Raw genomic sequence first — 23689 nt, 5'->3', positions numbered from 1 at the left:
AGCATATTGCATAAACTCTCTAAAATGGTCGATCAAGGACAGCCAATTCAGATACAGTATGTGTTAAATACAGCATACAGCTGCTTTGACACTACCAAATGGAGCACACCAACAGATATAGAATGGGCTGAAAGCTGTATAAAAATCCTTAAAATGTCAAAACTGTGCAGGTGAGGTATGTGCAAGACATGTAAAAAGCTATGTTTAACTAACATTTTGACAGATGTTGAACAGCTCTCAATGGCTGGTTAGATTCTCATGATGGCACAATCTGGATGATGGTGCTCTTAATGGACCTCATCAACATGAGATCTTCGTATTTCATCTTGTCTTCAACACTAAGAATCCTCGTCCCACCAGATCTCCTCTTGACCAGAGCAATATTTCTCCAGTCCCAGCTACTGTGGTGATTCGATTTCTCTCTCCAACTTTGAGATATTGCTCACTTCATACTTTTAAGACAAAATTGTTAGACTAACTTAAATTGTTATGTTAATCGAACATATTTTCAATTAGTGATACTTGGTTCAATTACTTACTTTGTATTAAATGTTCTTTCCTTTCCTAAATTTGTACGGAATGAATTCACTAATATCTTCTGCCATCTCCAGACCCTCCCACATTAAAATACCACAGTTGGGGTGTAACCAGGGCCTCAAACCTGTCTCCAAGTGACATCACAAAGGAGGCAATCACACAGCAGTCATGAATGACATCACAAAGCAGCTAAGCCCCTCCCTCTTGAGGTGTGACAGGGTAATCCCTGGTGGGCATGAATATGGGTTATGTAATCAGCCCCATCCCCAATCACACTCCCAGGTGCTGAGACACCAGAAGAGAGCACAGCCTGCCAAAATTACTCTTTACAAACTCTCACTCCAATCCTCCAAATGTGAAGTTTTACAATTCAGTGGCACCCATGTCCACTCCTTGCTTGATTGAGACCAAATTCTCCCTTTGCTTTATATCAGAGAGTTGGTCTCACTCTAGCTTTGTCAGTGAGAAATGCAGTTTGAGGGAATGAGACAGGCACATTACAACCTCCTCTGTGTCCTGAGTCCAGTTCAAGTGGTGTCAGGGGCAATAAGTCAAGAGATCATCAAAGCAATAATTGGATGTGACATTATAGCAACACTGGGCAAGGCTTCCCCCGACACTGACCCATCAATCACTCTCAGACTCATGTACAACATGTGTAAAATACAGAGTAAAGCTCCCTCAACACTGTCCCCATCAAACACTTCCAAGGCAGGTACAGCATGGAATTAGATACAGAGTAAAGCTCTGTTGAATCCAGTGCCCTTGGCTTTTTGGGGCTAAAAGATCCAGGTTGCACGCTTGTTCCCTGGTGACCAAGTTGGAACAGAGACAGAGAACATTAGGAGATCGTTATTAGAATAAACACATGCTGTTTATTTACAAACTAAACTCTGCAGCTACACTTGTGCTCACAACATGAAACTCTGTCTTTACTCATCAGTGACTTACTCAAGACTCTCACACAGAGGTAGCTCGCGCTACTCTGCTATTGGACAATAAGATCATGCGACCTTACATTACAATACTTGTCTTAAAGGTATATTACATCTCAGGTTACGACAAGCTTCCACTACAATGTTGCATTGAACATTCCCAGGGCAGGTTCAGAATAGATTAGATACAGAATAAAGCTCCGTCTACAGTGTTCCATCAAACACTGCCAGGACAGGTACAGAACAGATTAGATACGGAGTAAAATTCTCTATTCTCTATACTTTGGTTTGGCAAACGGAGTCAACTCAGATAGAAGCTTATATTTAATGTAGCTTTCAGTTCCTTTGACACTACTCAGTGAAGCACACAGCTCAGTTACAGTAAGAGGTGAACACAGAACAAAAAACGTGTGAACACTCCCAGGTAAATACAAGTTTACAGCTTCTGATATGTATCATGTTCTGAATTTGGACATGTGGGGCATAATTTTGAAGTTTGTAGATGGTAATGAAACTCAGGAGTATAATAAGCTATGAGGTGGTCACAGCCAGATTGGTGACATTGTCAGGCGTGTGACAGATGAAATTTATACATTTTGGTAGGAAAAATGAAGAGAGACAAAATGAACTAAATAAAGGGGTTGCAGGAATAGAGAGTTCTGAGGGTTCACGTACACAAATCTTTGAAGGCGGTAGGATACATGGAGAAGGAAATGGAATCCTTGGTTTTATTAATAGAGGATGGTAATTAAAAAGAAAAACTTCCCAGTGACGGAAGAGTCTGTTTAAAGCAATTGGCAAAAGAACCAGAGGTGACATAAGGAAACATTTTTACACAACAGGTTGTGTAAAATACTGTCTAAAATGGGTAGTGGAAGAAGGTTCAAAAGCAACATTCAAGAGAATTGGATAAAAATTGCAAGGAAAAAGTTTCCAGGACAAATTAGAAAGAGTAGGAAGTGGGATGAATTGGATAAGCCGATAGTTGGCACTGACAAGATGGTCCAGCTGGCCTTTCTCTGCACTGTATCATTCTATGAATCAATAATTCTAAGCTATATGACACATATTGAAATGATGCCATTAACTGGTTAGGCTCTCACTGTGGCGAAACCCTGGACTGATAGGATTCTCAAGAGTTCTGCACCTTTTTAACCACTGTTGAATCTTCCTTTCTCACCTCGCCTTTGACACTAGGAGTCTTGATCTGACCTGATCTTCTCTGTGAACCTAATAACATTTCTCCAGTCCTAGTTAGCGTGATGATTCAACTTCTCTCTCCCTCCAACTTTCTGAGATGCTGCTCATTCCAAGAAACTTTTAATACAAAAATGGTTAATATTAGTTCTAGAATCTGTAAATGGGATGAATTGCTACTATATATGTGAAAATGATTATATTTAATTTGAATGTATTTGCAATTAATGACATTTGGTTGAATTACTTACTTTATATTACATTATCTTTGCCATCTCCATCTCCTCCCACAGTAATATCCCACTGATAGGTTTGTGCCCCTGGTTGTACCCTGTCTCCAGGTGACATCGCCGAGGAGTCAGAAATGATGTCACCAAACAGCCCAAACTCCTCCCACTCTGATACGACACAGTCACATAACCAGACACTGTTACTGATACGTCATCTCACCAGGCATAAGCACAATCAATCCTATCTCTGATCCCATTTCCATGTAACATGCCCAGACAGGGCATTATGAATTCTCTCCCATTCCTTCAAAATATGGCATCTCCCTATTCAATGGTCCTCAAGTCCACCTCTTGCTTTACACACCCTAAACGCTCCCTCCCCTTTGTATCAGACAATTAGGAAGGCAAACAGTATGTTAGCTTTTGTTATAAATGGATTGGTGTATAAGAGTAAAGAAGTCTTACTACAATTATACAGGGCATTGGTGAGACCACACCTGGATTAAAATGTACAGTTTTGGCTTCCTTACCTAAGGAAGAACATGCTTGCCCTAGAGAGAGTGAAATGAAGATTCACTAGACTGGTGCCTGGAATGAAAAGATTATCTTATGAGGAATGCTTGAGTAGACTGGGCCTATGTGCTATGGAGTTTAGAAGAATGAGAAAACAAAAACAGAATTACCTGGAAAAACTCAGCAGGTCTGGCAGCATCGGCGGAGAAGAATAAAGTTGACGTTTCGAGTCCTCATGACCCTTCAACAGAACTGAGTAAAATTGGAGAGGGGTGAAATATAAGCTGGTTTAAGGTTGGGGGGAGAGAAGTGGGGGGGGAGGGGGGGTGGGGGAGGTGGTTGTAGGGACAAGCAAGCAGTAATAGAAGCAGATAATCAAAAGATGTCACAGACAAAAGAACAAAGAGGTATTGAAGAATAAGAGGTGATCTAATTGAAACAAATAAGATTCTTAAGGGACTTGATAGGATAGTTGCTGAGTAAATGTTTCACCTGGCTGGGGAATCTAGATAATGGGTTCACTGGATGAAGTCTCTGGATGAAGGGTTGGCCATTTAGGATGGAGATGAAGTGAAATTTCTTCACTCAGAGGGTTGTGAATCTTTGGAATTCTCTGCCCCAGAAGGTTGTGGATACTCCATCATTAGAGATATTCAAGACAGAGGTGAATAGGTTTTTAGGTACCAATCAGATTAAAGGATAGAGGGATTGTTTGGGAAGCTGGAGTTGAGGTAGAAGATCAGCTGAAAGGGCTGAATGGCCTACTCCTGCTCCTATTTCTTATGATCTTATGTTCTTATGTTGTTAACTGATGTCCATTAAAATAAACATTAGGATATCTTCTTACTCAAATAGTGCTAAATTCTCAAAGCAGTTTGACAGATGGAAAGTGATTGAGGTAATAAAGTGAGGCTGGAATGCTCTATCCTGGATTTTTTGTTCTCTCGATTAAAATCATTTCAGTTTGAGATTGTCACCACATGGTGGCACAGTACACAGACTGAAGTAAACGTTGCCTGCAGACCCAACTGACTTCCAATAATTTATAATTTTTAACAAAATATATTTTTCTTTTCCCAACTATTTTAAAATTTATTTCGATCTATTGTTTTATCTCCACCTTTTAGCCCATTTCAATCCCTTCCCCCTACCCCAACCCCACATAGGGCCATCTGCCACTAGCTTGTCCAGCTTGCTACCCTACCATTAGCACATTCCTTAGATAAAATCACCACCATCAACACCCTTTTGTCCTTTTGTCTATGACATCTTTGGCAATCTCTTCTTGGCCTCCACCTATCACTGCCCGCCTATCTAGCTCTACCTGTCCCACCCTCCTCTACCAGCTTATATTTCATCTCATTTCTCTATTTCCTTAGTTCTGATGAAAGGTCATACGGACTGTGTTCCTCTCCGCAGACGCTGTCTGACCTGCTGAGTTTTTCCATGTATTTTTGTTTTTGTTTCTGACTTCCAAACATTCTGAGCTGTACCGAGATTGTCTCACAAGTATTATCAATCCCAGTCAAACACCCTTAGGCCAGGATTTTCCAGCCCCACCACGGTGCATTCCCCGTGGTGGATGCAGCAAACTATTCAAATGTCTGTTGGCTTTGGCAGGATTGGGAGATCATGCCAGTGGGAGGGGCCAGAAAATTTCAGCCTTAGTTCCTGGAATTCCTTTTTTCCACTTGGGCCTAAAGGAGGACAATAAGACAATATTCCACTGTGGAATACTTGAACTTGCCAATATTTAAATCTTGCTCTTTATAGAATCTGATGAAATTCCATTCTACAATCTATAGTATTGCACAGATTAACAGCACAAAAGCCAGCCATTCAGCCCACCATGTCTGTGCCAGCTCTTTGATGAAGATAATTCAAAACCAATCCCACTGTCCTCCTCTCTTTCAATAGCCCTGTATCTTTCTCCGTTTTGATTACTTATCCAACTTTCATTTTAAAAAATGCAATGGTCTCTGGCTCAACCATTTGCTACTCCAACAATCCCCAATTTCTCCTTCTGCCTCTCTGCTCTCTCTTCGTAAGAATTATAAATTGGTGACCGCTCACGATTGACTCCCCATCCAAAAGAAATAGTGTCTCCCTGTTCAGCCTAGAAAGGGCTTTCATAATGTTTTTTTTCCAAAACTGACCGTGACATCCCAAGGATATGAAAGACACTAAATAATTATAATAACTTCCTTCACTTATTAAATCCACTTTTATCTTTCTCTGCTCCCATGATCTGATGGGGTTTTATTCACATGCAGAACAGTTTTACTACAATCAAATATATATTTCGTAAGAAGGTTCTTTCACTTTTGAAAGACATCCTTGTTCCTCTTTTGGAATCCGATTCAAAAACATCAGTAGATTCAATTTACAATTTGATGAAATTTAGAAAACTCTTTGCTTCCTCAAATCCTTTTGAAAAAATCTTGCACTGTAACTGAGTTTATGATATCGATCGTTTTGGTTCCACTCTTTGATTGGTCTTTCTTCCATATTCCAACAAACTGAATTAAGTAAATGGTTTACGTTGGTAAGAATGAGCCACACCATAAGGCCAGATCAACTGAATTGATCAGATCAACCCAGGCCAGATCAATTTTCAAACAATGCTTGTCAGGTAACTGTCAGTCAACATCACTGGTGCATTCTCCATGGCAATGCTTCTACCAATCAGAGTCCACTTGCCAATCAATTCGCACTCTCTTCACATACAGCATAAATTGCTGTTTTCCCCTTACATTGGTGTTCTTGAGAAGTGTCCTGATGCGTGCGAGATGAAAACTCCGACATGTCTCTTTTTCCAGCAATATTCAAATTGATTTATGATAAAACCTTTATGGCTCATTCTTGCTAAAAGTGAATAATAAATTACCCCATCAAGTTAAGCTTTCTGGCAATTTCCAAAACTATTGCCATTAGTTTTAAATCACAGAATGATCAAATTAGAACTCCAATTTCAGTAGAACAGTGGCATTTTGAATCAGCAAATGTGAATTTTTATTCATGTCTAAACAAGAGTTTTAAATTTCTACACTTACATCAACGAATTGTGTATTGGGTTTAAAGAAAGTCCCTGAATCGAATATCTCTTACCCTTTTATTACTTTTTTATTACTTGGAGAGAGAAATCTTTTTCATTGTCTGGTATGGCTATTGCAAACCTTTAACCACCTGACATGATTAGCTGAATGCTTTCAAGATGTGGAAAATAGGAGGATGTTCCGCATTTCTTAAAAAGAAAGTCTGATGAGGAAGTGCTGGAAATGGTTGGAGAAAAGAGGAAATGCAAAGAGAGAACGTTACAATATTTTGCTTACATCATTATTGGAGGGAAAAATCAACGGAAAACACAAGAGAAGGAAGCAGAGGAGAAAATAGATGAAGGATACAATGGAATGGATGCAGTTGACCCAATAAAGAATGTGTAAGGGCAACAGAGGACAGACAGAGGTGGAGGTCCATGGGCAGAAGATGACAGCAACGATCAAACTTGGCATGTTGGTATAGGTTCTCCTGGTTTCAGAGACTTTGGAATATCTTCTAATCAAGAACACAAGACAAAATTAATCAAAGCAGAAACAATCAATGATTTCAAAAGGAAACTGGATGGGCACCTGAAGGAAATAAACTTGCAGGGCTACGGAAATAGAGTGGGGAAATGGGACTGACTGGATCGTTCTGCGAAGAGCTGGCAAAGACTCAATGTTTGGTCCAAATGGCCCCTGCGGTGCTGTAAATGACTCTATGCCTCATCAAATTTTCACAGGATCCTATTTTTGTCAGACAATCCAATCCAACACAACCTGAAAAATGTATCCCCTGCCTACTTATAAAAATAACTTGCATTTATATAGCGCCTATTACATATTAAAACAGGAGCATTATCATACAATATTTGACACTGAGCACATAAGGAGATATTAGGACTGTGAGGGAGATTACAAGGAGCATCCTAAAGGAGGAGTGAGAAGCAGAGAGGTGAAGAGATTTAGAGGGGGAATTCCAAAGATTAGGGTGTAGGCGGCTGTAGGTATGGCTGCCAACGACGGAGTAATTAAAATCTGGGATTCTCATAAGGCCAGAATTGGAGGGTAACTGATATCTTCGTGGGTTGTGGGGATGAAGCAGATAGTAGAGATAGGAATGGGTGAGGCCATGAAGAGATCTTTTTTATTATCTATTCATTTTTGGGATATGGGTGTCACTGACTAGACCAGCATCTATTGCCTATCCCTAATTACCTTTGAGAAGGTGGCAGTGAGCTGCTGCAGTGCATGTGTTGTAGGTACAACCATGGTGCTGTTAGGGAGGGAGTTCCAGGATTTTGACGCAGCTACGGTGAAGGAATGGCGATATATTTCCAAGGCATGATGGTGAGTGGCTTGGAGAGGAACATGTGGTATTCCCATGCATCTGCTGTCCTTGTCCTAGATGGTAGAGGTTGGGAATTTAGAAGGTGCTGTCGAGGGAGCCTTGGTGAGTTGCTGTAATACATCTAGTAGATAGTATACCCTGCTGCCACTGTGCATTTGTGGTGAAAGGATTGAATGTTTAAGGTGGCATATGGGGTGCCAATCAAGTTGGCTGCTTTGTTTCGGATGGTGCTCTTGAGTGTTATTGAAGCTGCGCTCATCCAGGCAAGTGGAGAGAATTCCATAACGCTCCTGACTTGTGCCTTATAGATGGTGGACAATCTTTGGGAGTCAGGAGGTGAGTTACTTGCTGCAAAATTCCCAGCCTTTGGCCTGCTTTTGTAGCTACAGTATTTATGTGGCTGGTCCAGATCTGTTCCTGGTCAATGGTAACCCCCGGGATGTTGATAGTGGAGCATCCAGCAATTGTAATGCTATTGAATGTCAAGGGGTAATGGTTGGGTTCTCACTTGCTGGAGATAGTCATTGTCTGGCACTTGTGTGGTATGAATGTTACTTGCCACTTATCAGCCCAAGTCTGGATATCATCCAGGTCTTGCTGTGTGTGGACATGGACTGCTTCAGTATCTGAGGAGACAAGAATGGTGCTGAACCTTTTGATCTTATGATGGAAGGAAGGTCATTGATGAAGCAGCTGAAGATAGTTGGGCCTAAGACACTACCCTGAGGAGCTCCGGCAGCAATGTCCTGGAACTGAGGTGATTGACCTCCAACAATGACAAACATCCTCCTTTGCTTTTTTTATTCTTTGAAGGGATGTGGGTGTTGCTGGCAAGGCCAGCATTTGTTGCCCATCCTCAATTGCACTTGAACGGAAAGGGTTACTAGGCCATTTCAGAGGGCAGTTAAGAGTCAACCGCATTGCTGTGGATCTGGAGTCACATGTAGGCCAGACCGGATAAAGACAGCAGATTTCTTTCCCTACTGGGCATTAGTGAACCTAATAGGTTTTTATGATAATCGACAATATCTTCACGGTTGCTATTACTGAGACTCCATTTTAATTCCAAAATATTTTTATGAATTGAATTTAAATTTCACCAGCTGCCATGGTGGGATTTGAACCCATATCCCCAGTGCATTAGCCTAGGCCTCTGAATTACTAGCACAGTGACATTACTACTACACCACCATCTCCCCCCAGTATGTGGTAGGTATGACTCCAACCAATGGAGAGCTTTCCCCACAGATTCCCATTGGCTTCAATTTTTTTAGTTCTCCTTGTTTTTTTTTGACAAAAAAAATTGTTTTAGAATTTCATCGATCACCGCATGATTCCTTCCACAGAGTCCGTTGCTGCAAAGATTTTCAACTGCAGCATTCATGACTATAATGTTTATGTTTTCACACATCTCTGAACTCACATTTGGAAAATTCCCTCCCAGTATCAGTCAGAAACTTTGCTGGTGCTCCAAATTTGGTTCTATCCATTTCACCATGATTTTGTCTATAATAACCCTTTTGTCCTTATTAAGAATTATTCCTGGTTAATAGGGTTTTGTGTGCGTAAACTGATTTCCCCAGACTACAAGTTAACTACATTCCAAAGATACGTCATTAGCTGGTAAGACACTTCAGACATCTTCTGGCTGTGATAGGTATTATATAAATGCAAGTAATTTTTCTCTTTGAAAAAAATAACAAAATACCTAAAACAGGCATCATGAGTAACAACAATAACTTGTATATCTATAGCATCTTGCACATAATAAAATATCCCAAGATGCTTCACAGGAGCTTCAAAAAATGAAAGTTAACACCAAGCCACAGAAATACAATAATGGGGAAAATGACCAAATGCTGGGTCAGAGGTGTGTTTTAAGGATCATCTTAAAAGGATAAAAAAAAGAGAGTCAGAGACATTTAGGGAGGAAATTCCAGAGCTTAGGGTCTAGGCAACTGAAGACACAGTCACCAAGTGTGAAGCAATTAAAATCGGAGATGTTCCAGAGGCCAGAATCAGATAAGTGCAAATATCTCAGAGGGTTGTAGGGCTGGAGGAGATTGCAGAGATAGGGAGGGGCAAAGTCATTCACAGATTTGAAAACAAGGGTGAGAATTTTAAAATCGAGGGGTTGCTTATTAGAAGCCAATGTAGGTCCGTGAGCATTGGAATGATGGGTGAACATGACTTGGTGTGCGTAAGGACACGGTCAGCAGTGTTTTTGATGACCTCAAGTTTATGGACGGTAGATTGTGGGAAGGCAGCCAGGAGTGCATTGGAATAGTGAAGTCTAGAAAAGGCCTGGATGAAGGTTTCAGTAGTGGATCAGCTGAGGCAGTGACAGAGTTGGGCGATGCTAGAGGTGAAAATAGGCAGTCTTAGTGATGGCGTGGATATGTGGTCAGAAGCTCGTCTTGGAGTAAAATGTGACATCAAGGTTGCAAACAGGCTGGCTTAATCTCAGACAGTTGCCAGGGAGTGAAATGGAGTCAGTAGCTAGGGAATGGAGTTTGTAGCAGAAAGTGAAAACAATGACTTCAGTCTTTCCAATATTGAGCCAGAAGAAAATTCTGCTCATCCATTACTGGCTGTTAGATAAGTAGTTGGATAAGTTAGTGCCAATGGAGGAGTCGAAAGAGGTGGTGGTAAGTTAGAGCTGGGTGTCATCACCATACATGTGAAAATTACCGCTGTGTTTCTGGATGATGTCACCCAAGGAAATAGGAGTGGCCCTAGGATAGATCCCTTAGGAACACCAGTACTAGCATGTGGGAGGGGAAAGAGAAGCGATTGCTGGTGATATTCTGTCTACGATTAAATAGATAAGAATGGAACCAGGCAAATGCACATCCACCCAGCTGGAAAGCAATGGAGAGGCATGGGAGGAGAATGGTGCAGTCAACTGTGTCAAAAACTACAGACAGGTCAAGAAGGACAAGGACAAATAATTTACCTTTGCCACTTTCACGTAGGGTGTCATTTGTGCCATTTTGGTACTGTGGCATGGATGGAAATTGCAGTATAAAGGGTTATTGTTAAATGTGTAAATATATAGTCTACATCATCAGTGACATAGAATCACATGATAACAGATCAAGGGAGAGATAGTTCTATGTAGAGGGTGCTACAGAGTCTACCTTGTAAATGGTTAGCATAATGTTCAATAAAAGATAGAGTTTGCTAACAGTATTGCCTCCAGCCTTACCTCTAAGCCCAGATTCACCACTACCACATATAACACCAAAATCAACAATAACAGAAAAAACTGATAGGAGTTATGATGGAAATATTGTAAGCAAGGATAGACTGTGTTAGGAAATGCGGCAGGTTACATGCCCTAACCGGCTTTTGCAGGTGTAAAGGCATGAGAAAACACATTTCTGAGCAAAATAATCAAAACAGTAATTCAAGGTGAAATAAAAGAAGGAAATGTTATAGAAAATACTAGATAAAGAAAGGAACTGTGAGTCTCCAACCTTGAGCAAGTGCAGGTAAGGATGGGCCTTGCAAAAGTTATGCTTTTATTGTTAGATCAATGATCTGAGCAGCTTCTTCATACACGGTCACTGTGATTTCCTGCAAGAGGACTATTGACGCTGTATAATAAGAATTCCAGGTTTATCACTGAGCGGAAACATATACCTGATACAAAAACAGAAACAGAAATACCTGGAAAAACTCAGCAGGTCTGGCAGCATCGGCGGAGAAGAGCACAGTTGACATTTCGAGTCCTCATGACCCTTCAACAGAACTAAGTAAAAATAGGAAAGGGGAGAAATATAAGCTGGTTTAAGGGGGGTGGGAGGGTGTTGTTGGGACAAGCAGCCAGTAATAAGTGGAGATAACCAAAAGATGTCACAGACAAAAGAACAAAGAGGTGTTGAAGGTGGTGATATTATCTGAAGGAATGTGCTAATTAAGAGTAGAAGGCAGGACAGATAAGGTACAGATAGCTCTAGTGGGGGTGGGGGAATACTAAAAGGTAGAGATACACAATGGGTGGAAATACATTTAAAAATAATGGAAATAGCTGGGAAAAGAAAAATCTATATAAATTATTGGAAAAAGCAAAGAGGGGCAAGAAACAGAAAGGGGGTGGGGATGGAGGAGAGAGTTCCAGATCTAAAGTTGTTGAACTCAATATTCAGTCCGGAAGGCTGTAAAGCGCCTAGTTGGAAGATGAGGTGCTGTTCCTCCAGTTTGCGTTGAGCTTCACTGGAACAATGCAGCAAGCCAAGGACAGACATGTGAGCAAGAGAGCAGGGTGGAGTGTTGAAATGGCAAGCGACAGCGAGGTCTGGGTAATGCTTGCGGACAGACCGAAGGTGTTCTGCAAAGCGCTCACCCAGTCTGCATTTGGTCTCTCCAATGTAGAGGAAACCACATTGGGAGCAACGAATGCAGTAGACTAAATTGAGGGAAGTGCAAGTGAAAAGCTGCTTCACTTGAAAGGAATGTTTGGGCCCTTGGACGGTGAGGAGAGAGGAAGTGAAGGGGCAGGTGTTGCATCTTCTGCGGTCGCATGGGAAGGTGCCGTGAGAGAGGGTTGAGGAGTAGGGGGTGATGGAGGAGTGGACCAGGGTGTCACGGAGGGAACGATCCCTACGGAATGCCGCCAGGAGGGGTGAAGGGAAGATGTGTTTGGTGGTGGCAACATGCTGGAGTTGGCGCAAATGACCAGCTTATATTTCACCCCTTTCCTGTTTTTACTTAGTTCTGTTGAAGGGTCATGAGGACTCGAAACGTCAACTGTGCCCTTCTCCGCTGATGCTGCCAGACCTGCTGAGCTTTTCCAGGTATTTCTGTTTCTGTTTTTGTTTTGGATTTCCAGCATCCGCAGTTTTTTGTTTTTATACATATACCTGAGACATCATTAGAGAAAGGACATTATACAATTTATGGTATTGCTGATTTCAATGCATTTGCATTTCATTTCTTTTTCACCATTACTTTGTTTTTGCTGTGATTAAAAAAAATATAATGCAAATGTGTTTTAAAACCTGTGAATCTGAGTGCATAATCAGCAATAATTCTGTTACACTGCTATTTATCAATTAATTTGATGCTTCTTATTAATTTAGTCGGTAAGTAATGACAAATGAAATATTGGTTATAACGTGATTTTACAGCGCTACTTCCTGTTCTCATTTCCACAATTTCCTGCTTCAAAAAGTTTGATTGGAGAGTTTGCACAGAGAATAACTTGCTGCAGAAGGTAAGTCATTTCATCAGTAGGGAAAAAAAGTCACTTCTCTCTACCGTTTAACCTTCTTTTGCAGTTCAATAACTTGTGATTTCATTTACAGCGTTCACTGTCTGTCAGCTCTCACACCACTGACATCCAAGGTTGCTGTTAAATTTATTATACCTCCACAGCTTTCATCCTCCTGTGCTAAGGATGTTACTTAAATTGCAATAACGTTCTAAAGGCGTTAACAGTCTTCTAGTCCGATGGAAATTTACCATATGTGAAGAGGTACAGCCGAGCCTGGTTTTGCCTTCATAATCGCTAGTAAACTTTCCGCCTGGGATCAATGGTCTAGTGATCTGAGCAGGGATATGGCTGACTTTTCAGCTCCGAGTCTGAGGGTATTGAAGCCAATGCCCCAAATGCTGTCCCACCTGATAGCAATTAACTCAGCACCAATGCAGCCCTTAAAAAATGAATAGAGTTTGGAAAGCTTAATCGGTAAAGCACGAGACTTTTAATCTGAGAGTTCACCGTTCCAGTCCCCTGCCTATAGGCTCTGCTTTGTCAGTGTGTGATAGTGGTGCAGTGGGAAGCGTGGGTGCTTTTCAAGTAGTTGGCCTGGGTTCAATTCGGTGGCTGAAACAGTTGGGAAAGCATTAGATTGAATGTATAAAGCTCCCTGGTTCTATTCTGGGTTTCAGTAGCTCTCAATCAGGGAGCTGCCTGTTGCTCTCGCTATAATCTCTTCACCCCCTTGACATCCTAAAAAAAAGAATTGAAGCTATTGTACTATTTTCCCCCTTTTTGGTTTACATTGCTCTGCTCAGAGAGGACAGACAGGCACAGCCTGCAGCTGGGACGTCTATAACAACCATCCTTACTGTCTGCAATGTCCTTTCCCATGTAGGATGTGGAAGGTAATTTGATGGATTTACCTTTTCATGCTATCAGACATAATATTTTCAAGAACTGAAAACCTGAGTTTCTCCAGTCTTTTCTTTAACACTGGGGATTGGCCTTATTGCTCTTTACTCCACTGCATCTGGGCTTGAATTTCTTCATTGGGTTATTTTTATAACCAGGATTAGACACAGTACTCAGTGTGGTCTGACTAGAGGACTCTTCATAGGAATGTAGGAACAGGAGTTGGTGATTCAGCTAATGTTGTTCTGCCAGATTGATTGTGCCTTTCTCCAACCTTGTTCTACGCTTGTCACTGTGTGGTTTGACATTCTATTGACATTTTGGCTGTTGTGCACTGTTTGCAACCGCTGAGCACAAAGTCTGCTAGGACTTCTACCTTTCTTTCAACCATATTGTTAGCAATTTCAAACAGTTCACAGGGTATATTTCTCAAAAGTCTAATTATTTCTTACTTTGATGTCTTCACCCCACTCCTTATTTACCTATTAATATTCTTGGCCTTGTTGACCTTTGGTTTCAAATGGAATTCCTTTATCTCCCCTAATTTGTAAACTTGCTTCCAACAAGCTCAGTTTCCTCTCTATGCCAGAAGCATCTTTTCCTCTCCATGACTCAATTCCACATTGGTGAGACCACATTTGGAATGCTGTGCACAGTATTGGTCGTCTTATTTAAGAAAGGATGTAAATGCGTTAGAAGCAGTTCAGAGAAGGTTTACAAGACTAACACCAGGAATGGGTGGGTTGTCTTACGAGGAAAGGTTGGACAGGCTAGGCTTGTAACCGTTGGGAGTTTAGAAGGTGGTGACTCAATTGAAACCTTTAAGATCCTGAGGGGGCTTGACAGGGTGGACGTGGAGAGGATGTTTCCTCTTGTGGGAAAATCTAGAACTAGGGGTCACTGTTTAAAAACAAGGGGTCACTCACTTAAGACAGAGATGAGAAGAAATCTTTTCTCTCAGGGCCGTCAGTCTTTGGAACTCTCTTCCTCAAAAGACGGTGGAAGTAGAGCCTTTGAATATTTTAACTCTTTCGAGTACATTCACAGTTCTTGACTTTTTTTTTGTTCAAAGTCCTGGAGTGGGACATGAACCCACAACCTTCTGACTCAAAGGTGAGGGTGCTATGAACTGAGCCACAGCTGACATCTCCTTGAATATTTTTAAGGCAGAGTTAGATAGGCTGTTGATTAACAAGGGGTGAAAAGTTATAAGGGGTAGGTGGGAGGTTACAATCAGATTATCCATGATCTTATTGAATGGCAGAGTAGGCTTGAAGGGCCAAGTGGCCTACTCCTGATCCTAGTTCTTATGTATGTTTGCATGCATGTACTTAACTCTGCCTCTGCACTGGGGGAATCTCTTCCTGTAACTACTCTGTAATCCTGGACAGGATACAAGAAAAAGTTTGTCACCTGATTGGTAATCTGTCCCTCAGCACCTTTCCCGCCAGGTATCAACTGTAACTTAGTCTCTTGTAATTTAGTAACTCTTGTCTCTTCTAAGTCAGAAAGTTGTGGGTTCAAGTCCCACCCCAGGGGCTTGAGTACAAAAATCCAGGTGGGCATTCCAGTACTGAGGGGGTGCTACACTATTGGAAGTCCTGCATTCCAGATGAGGAATGCTGAACCAAGGCCTGTCTGTTCTCTAAGGTGGATATAAAAGATTCCATGGCACCATTTTGTAGAAGAGCAGTGGTGTTATCCCGAGTGCGCTGGCCAATCGCTGAGTCAGCATCACAAAAATAGATTACCCCAGAATTATCACAGTGCTGTTTGTGGGAGCTTGCTATGTGCAAATTGGCAACATTACAACAGTAACTACATTTCAAAAGTAATTCATTCGCTGTAAAATGCTTTGGGATGTTGTGAAAAGCGCCATATAAATTCAAGTAATTCTCTTCTTTCTTCATCACAACCACTCCCATCTTTCTCAGTTTAATCAGTATTATATTTTCCCAACTTTCCCCTCACATTGTTCTTAAGCTTGCAAATAAGTCATCCTACGTGCTGTTCTTCTGCTCTGCAACTCCCTATCAAGACTCATTTCACTACCAATACTCGCCTCACTGTCTCCTGATTTATTTGCTTTCCTCCCTTCGTGTTTCCTTTCTTCTCTGTCACAAGGTTTTAAAATTCACACTTGCCATCGCCATGTTAGAATTTCCCAATATACTTTGCCAAGTAAAACGAAGAGAAGACAATGTTCCACATTATGATCCTTGGGCTCTATATCCAGCATATCAGTACATTCAGATTTGCATCATTCTGGGGAGTCTGTGTGTTATATGATACTCTAAACTCTGTTTGAATGTGTTTGACATTGCAATCAACCCAGAGCACTGTTATAGTTGCCCACATCCTGTAGACTTTTATCTCCTTCATTTGGATTCTTTATATTAGTTTCATTCTCTTATCATTCTTTTGCTTACCCTGGCTCCTGATGCTACATTGTTTTATTTAGGAGTGGTGGTTGTTAGGCTGGACAAGCTGATGTTCCATTTGTATCTGCTTTGTTTCCACCCCTCCCTTGACTTTCTGAAAATGGGGTAGTGGGGAGTGTGGGCAGGAGAACTTGATGTACAATTAAGTTAGATTAAAATTTTACCCTCATTTCTACCTTACTTGATATTTGCATTTTACTCTTACCGTGGTTGGTACAATTTATCTCACGTTTGAGCTTCTCTCTATCAAATGACTTCCTTTTGTTGCGGGTCTATGAAGCTCAAGCATTCTGTTATGTTTGCAGGCAATTGTGGTCACTGTTTTTAGCATTTCTGTTATCAGATACATGTTGGTTTCAATTCCTGTTTGCTTGATTGCTTTTGTGCTCATGTTGGTATGGTGATGGTTTACCTCCCAATTCAGAGGACTAGGTTTTGCCTTGTTAATGTTGCTAGGGTCCTTCTCATTTTCACACTCCTATCAGTACAGTATAAGAATATAATAAAAGTCAAGAATGAGAAAAAGACATTCGACCCATTGAAGCTTGTCTTGTAACTCTCTCACAGAAGATTACCTCTCAGAGACCCTAACACTGCTTTGGTACAAAGCTCTTCCCACACTTCTTTATCTAGTGCACCAACACTCCTATTCTAATAACCAAGGATATTTTGAATGCCCCAAATGTTTTTGCTACTTCTATCACCTCACTTGGCAGATTATTCCAAGTATTTATCAGTCTAAGGCATTTTTCCTAATATACCTTCTTTTCATTTTGCTGCCCTGTTACCCTCCTCTTCCATTCCCTTACCTCATCCCTGCCCTAGCTTCCAAATCCCCATCACACCCTCACTCACTCCTATCTGGGGTTCCAACTTCCATTATTAAGGGAGGTCCAAGTGTTGTACTGGGGCCTGCCTGGCTGTGGCCACATGTCACAGTGTACTGGAGAGCCGCCGGCCTCTTATAAACCAGCAGCTCTCGGGGGTGGGACCTCTGCCCAATGGGAGTTCTTTGTGTGGGAGAACTGATAATGTCTAGGTAAATGCCTAATAACCTTGGAATAGAGGCAAAATACTGAAGATGCTGGAAATCTGAAACGAAAACAAAAAATGCTGGAAAAACTCAGCAGGTCTGACAGCATCTGTGGAGAGAGAGACAGAGATAACGTTTCGAGCTTTGGGCTTCTTGAAGAGAAGCGGTTCGGCTTGCTGCCTGTTTTCCAGCCGATGGAGTCACCAGCACTAAATTTCGCCTGATGCTCTCAATTCACTTCTGCCATTTTAGGCCATTACATAAAATCAAAAATACTGACCTTTGGTCGAATAGAATACTTCCTTATGGGATATTGGCAAAATTACTCTGTGCAGTCATGTTTCAACCAGACACCAGAGCACAACCTCCTCCAGCTTCACTCTAGATGGAATATGATCCCAATCGGAGTGAAGCAAGTTTAACAGATACGCAGGCGTTCCCTAACTCCAAAGTGAAGCTGGACTTAAGAAGCACTTAATGATTTTTTAAAGATTTCTGGGCACATTTGTGAATTTTCTGCTTTCCAGTAACATTTAAGAAATAAAAACAAAAAGCTAAAAGCTACTACGGATGCTGGAAATCCAAAACAAAACAAAAACAGAATTACCTGGAAAAACTCAGCAAGTCTGGCAGCATCGGCGGAGAAGAAATCAGTCAACGTTTCGAGCCTCCATGGCCCTTCGGCAGAACTGCAGTTCTGCCGAAGGGCCATGGAGGCTCGAAACGTTGACTGATTTCTTCTCCACATTTAAGAAATAGTTGATGAACTGTGCACATACAAACCAGCAAACTGCAGGCAGGCAAAATGTGAATCACAGCTATGTGCAGCCTATACTTGTCTCACTGTAAAGAACATGAGTGATTTCCTAAAGTTTTTCTGCTGGCCAGCAGTAGTTTGCTGTTTGATCATGATGTCCAAGTTGTTGAATTCCCGAAGGGGCAAGAAAGCAAAACACTTGAACGCATCAGGCATTGCAGCTTTACCTGAAGATGTAACATGAACAAATTGATTTGCAGAAACTGTTCTAATAATTTGCCATGAAGTTTGTAAAACTTTTATTCAGTTGTTGATATGCTGCTGTTTGTGGTTGTAACAATAATCAGATGACTCCTTCTCCACCGATGCTGCCAGACCTGCTGAGTTTTTCCAGGTAATTCTGTTTTTGTATCAGATGACCAAGGCCACTTCCACCCCCAGCATCACAGCACCCAGCTGCTTCTACAATGGTTCAGGGTTTTGTTTCCTCTCCCCTACCCTTTGAGATCAGTTCTAAATTTGCCTTGACTAACTTAAACCTGCATCTCATTGAGCTGCAATCATAATAGTGTTCCAGATTTAACTTTTATTCTTATTGTACCATTTATTATGTACTGATTTAAGGTCACTTCCTTTCAAGGCTGCAAAGCTCAAACTTCTTCAGTCTTTCTGACAGCTCAGCTAGTGTGACATTGTGGATCAGCCTCATGACTCCAAACTACTTCCCATGGTTGAATGTCTCCTTCATATCTTAGCGACCAGATGTGGTTTGCTCAGGGTGTTAGTTCATTGTGACTCTCTCCAACTTGTACTCTCCTGTTGTGTCCATAATTCACATAGCATTTTATTTGAATTGTTGAATTAAATTATTGGGTGACAGAGTAGGTTTGAAGGGTTAAATGGCCCACTCTTGCTCTTATTTCTTACACAGTTATATGGCCAGCAGGTTCCCAAGTTTATTTATAGCCAATAGGGTATTTCTTGAAGTGTAGTCACTGTTGTGATGTCGGAAACATTGTTATATTCTGGATGCCAAGTTGCCTTTGTCATCTGATTATTGTTACAACCACAAACAGCAGCATATTAACAACTGAATAAAAGTTTTACAAACTTCATGGCAAATTATTCGAACATTTTCTGCAAATCAATTTGTTCACGTTATGTTTTCAGGTAAAGCTGCAATGCCTGATGTGTTCAAGCGTTTTGCTTTCATAACTAAAGCCAATCTTTACACACTTGTATAAGTATTTATTTACGGTGCTACAGGCTGGGGTTTTACCAGCCCTCTGGAGATGGGCTGGGAGGTGTGGGCTCATAGAATGGCAGCGGAAGGCATTGAGAGAGATATTCCCAGAAGCCAGAACAGTGGTGGCTCAGCCAACCCCGGACCAGAGGCTGCTGTGCAATTACTTCAATTAAATGGCCAATTAATAGCAAATTTATGTCCCTGCCAGCATTTTACCGGCATTGGCCCAATCTCGGCGTGTGGAGACCACCAGGTACATTGAGGCATGCTTCCCGGTGCTGGGTCTCCATTTTGGGCTCCTCCAGGGCCCACGGAGGGGCCACCTGGAAACAATGGCCGTACCCACGGCTCCAGTGCTACCACTGGAGGGTTCACCCCTCTGATGGCCTGCCTGGCCCCGGCATATTGATAAGGTTTCTTCAAGGGCACCTCAACATGGAGACGCTCGCTTCATCCATCTACAGCCGCAGAAGCAGCCACCTCTCTCGATGACGCTGCAGGTGCCAGCCTGCCTCTACTGGATGGCAGTTCAAGTGCTGACCTTTTTAAATAGGCTCTACGATCTGCCCTTCTGATCATGCGAGTTCAGGGCCCACTTTCAATCCAGGCGATGGGAATTCTTTGCTCAAGATTCTTTGTTGGGTTCGGGCCACATATTCCAAACATGAACCTCCTCACCCAACAACCACAGTTTCAGACTGCTCTTATTCATAGGAGCACAAGGTGAGGAAAGAGTGACTGCCCCTGACATCAAGGCAGCAGTTGACTGGGTGTGGCATCAAGGAGCCCTAGCAAAATTGAAGTCAATGGGAATCTGGAGGAAAGCTCCCCACTGGTTGCAGTCATACATAGCACAAAGGAAAATGATTATGATTATTGGAAGTCAATCACCTTAGTTCTGGGACATCTCTGCAGGAGTGCAAATCAGGTGAACAGGAGAAAGGAACTAGGTGAAATTGAAATCACTAGGGAAATGGTCCTGAGCAAATTGATGGAGCTGCAGGCTGGCAAGTCTCTGGGTCCTAATGGACTACATCCTAGGGTCTTAAAAAAAATGAGGTAGTCGATGCGCTGGTGTTAATTTTCCAAAATTCGCTAGATTCTGAAAAGGTTCCATCAGATTGGAAAGTAGCAAATATAACCCCCCTATTCAAGAAGGGAGGGAAGCAGGAAACTATAGGCCAGTTAACTTACCCACAACAGTCAAGCTATTAGAATCGATAATTAAGGAGGTTATAGCTGGGCACTTAGAAGAGCTCAAGGCAATAGGTAAGAGTCAGCATGGTTTTGTGAAAGGAATATCATGTTTAACCAATTTTGGGAGTTTTTGAAGGAGTAACATGCACAGTGGATAAAGGGGAGCCTGTGAATGTACTGTACTTGGATTTCCAGAAGATATTTGATAAAGCGCCACATCAAAGTTTATTACGGAAAATAAAAGCGCATGGTGTAGTGGGTAACATATTAGCATGGATAGAAGATTGGCTGGCTGGCAGAAAGCAGAGGGTATGCATAAATGGGTCTTTTTCTGATTGGCAGGATGTGACGAGTGGAGTCCCACAGGAGTCTGTACTGGGGCCTCAACTTTTTACGATTTACATCAATGACTTAGATGAGGGGAGTGAATATATAGCTAAATTTGCAGATGACACGAGGATTGGTAGGAAAGTATGCTGTGAAGAGTACATGAGGAAGTTGCTGATGGATATAGATAGATTGAGTGAGTGGGCAAAGATCTGGCAAATGGAGTTTAAAGTGGGAAAATGTGAAGTTGTTCACTTTTTGGCAGGAAGAACAAAAAAGCAGAGTATTACTTAAATGGAGAATGGCTGCATAATTCTGAGGTGCAGAGGGATCTAGGTGTTCTAGTACATGAGTCACAAAAAGTTAATATGCAGGTACAGCAAGAAATTAAGAAGGCTAATGGACTGCTATCTTTTATTACAAGAGGGATTGCACATTAAAGTAAGGATGTTATGCTTCAGTTATACGGGGCAATGGGGAGACTGCACCTCGAATACTTTGTGCAGTTTTGGGCTCCTTATTTAAGGAAGGATGTAAATGCATTGGAGGCGGTTCAAATGAGGTTTACTAGATTGACACCTGGAATGAGTGGGTTGTCTTATGAGGTTGGACAGACTGGGCTTGTTCCCACTGGAGTTTAGAAGAGTGAGGGGTGATTTGATTGAAGTGTACAAGATCCTGAATGGTCTTGACAAGGTGGACGTTGAAAGGATGTTTCCTCTTGTGGGTGAGTCCAGGACTAGAGGGCACTGTTTTAAAACTAGGGGTCGCCCTTTTAGGACAGAGATGAGGAGAAATTTTTTCTGAGGGTTGTCTGACCTTGGAATTTTTCTGCCTCAGAAGGCGGTGGAGGCGGGATCATTGAATATTTTTAAGGCAGAGGTAGATAGATTCTTGTTAGGCAAGGGAATCAAAGGTTATCGGGGTTAGATGGGAATGTGGAAATTGAAACACAAAAAGATCAGCCATGATCTTATTGAATGGCAGAGCAGGCTCGAGGGGCTGAATGGTCTACTCGTGTTCCTATTTCTTATGTTCTTATGAGTTCCTTAGGGTAGTGTCCTAGGCCCAACTATCTTCACCTGTTTCATCAATGGCCTTCCCTCCAATATAAGGTCAGAAGTGGGGATACTTGCTGATAATTACACAATGTTCAGTGCCATTCACTCCTCACAGGCTGAAGCATTCCTTGTCCTGGAATGACAAACTGGAAGTAGTCCTTATTCAGCAAGACCTGGACAACATTCAGGCTTGGTAAGTGACAAGTAACATTCATGTCACACAAGTGCCAGGCAATGACCATCTCCAACAAGAGAGAATGTAACCATCTGAGCTTGATATTCAACACATGACCATTGCTAAATCGCTCACTATCAACATCCTGAGGTTACCACTAACCAGAAACTGAACTGGATCAGCCACATAAATACTGTAGGCAGAATTGTCCCAGTCTTGCACAAAGTGTGGTATTGGGTGGGAAAAATTGACATTTTACCCGCTGGCCACAATGGCGGCTTTTTGCGTCGTATCATCCCATTCTTGGAGCGTCCGCCTCATTAATTATGCATTTATGGGGAAAACGCCAGCTTGCTGGCGGGCGGGCTTGGATTTGCCTGCCACACCATGACCTCAGCGCTTCCTCACTCCGGGCCCCATATTTAAAGCACACCGGAACGCAGCCTACTTCTTGTCTTCAGACCAGGACTGCTCCAGGTGACACATGGCCCTGGAAGCAATCAAGGCGGCAGCCCTCAAGTTTAGTGACACCTCTCTGGGGCGCCTGCTGGACGCAGTGGAAGGTCGTCGCGATGTCTTCTACCCCCGCTCTTGCCGCAGGAGATCCACCTGGGAGGCAACGGCAGTCAGTCCCACCGGAGCACAGAGTAAGTCAGCCATCCAGTGCAGGAAGAAGATGAATGATCTCATGCGTTCCCCAAGGGTAACTCGCTCTTCTCATTACTCTCAACTCACACTCACAAACCCATCACACATCCACAGGGATTTCAGGCCTTAAGGGACAACACCACTAACTTTCACACACACCCTCACATCTCTATCAGGCTCATATCCTCTGGAGCTCGCGTCCTCATCCTGTCCATGGCTCCGCTCACCGCACAAACATTCCACGCAGTGCCATGTGTCCTGCTCACACTCTCTCCATCTTTTTCCATGCAGGAGAAGCTGGCTCAAAACAGTAGGGAGAGGTCCAGACCGAGGTGGAGTGGCCCACTTTAGACCCCTCACTCACTTTGAGACGTGTGCCATCACGCTGACTGGTGAGGATGTGGACCATGCCTGCGGTGACTGTGAGGTCGGCAGCGTGAGGATCCTGCACCACATCATCCCTCTCTCAATGGAACAGCGAGTGCTCTCTCTCCTGCTTTTGACTCTGCTGCCATGCACAAATTATCTCTACTTTGGTTCACAGGGACTTCTGTCAAGCGACTGATACCCTCAGCCAGTCAGTCCCTCAGCTCCATCCAGAGACACACACTTCAGTGGGACCTAGATCTAGAGCAGGCTCAGGTTCACAATCTGGTGTTCACCATATGGGCACTTGTCAGCAGCAGGAGGAGGCAGGTTCAGCCGAGCTCCCTGGCACTTGGAGGACTGCTGGGGAACAGGCATTTCTGAGGTCCGAGTCAGATGACAAGCCTCTGGATTCGGCTTTCCAACTCATCGTGGAGAATCAGCAGAAGGCGGGAGAGCATCACAGGTCTGTTGGAAGCCGTCAACAGAGTGGCACATGAGTTGGAGGAGTGCATCCGC

General features: G+C 42.5%; 1 protein-coding gene across 2 annotated transcripts in view; it reads left to right on the top strand.

Annotated features, from left to right (window-relative positions):
* The first annotated feature begins 12990 nt into the window (after positions 1-12990).
* LOC144695388 (cornifelin homolog) overlaps positions 12991-23689 on the top strand; it is a 28990-nt gene continuing 18291 nt past the window's right edge. The window contains exon 1 of one of the 2 annotated variants that reach the window (XM_078566280.1): positions 12991-13019. The gene's annotated coding sequence lies outside the window, so the exon portion shown is untranslated. The remainder of the gene's footprint in view (positions 13020-23689) is intronic. The other variant, XM_078566281.1, reaches the window with a different exon arrangement.

The sequence above is a fragment of the Cetorhinus maximus genome, chromosome 21 (assembly GCF_964194155.1).
Source record: "Cetorhinus maximus chromosome 21, sCetMax3.hap1.1, whole genome shotgun sequence".
NCBI lineage: Eukaryota > Metazoa > Chordata > Chondrichthyes > Lamniformes > Cetorhinidae > Cetorhinus > Cetorhinus maximus.
Note: the sequence above shows the minus strand (reverse complement) of the source record. Positions and strands in the feature narration are given on the sequence as shown.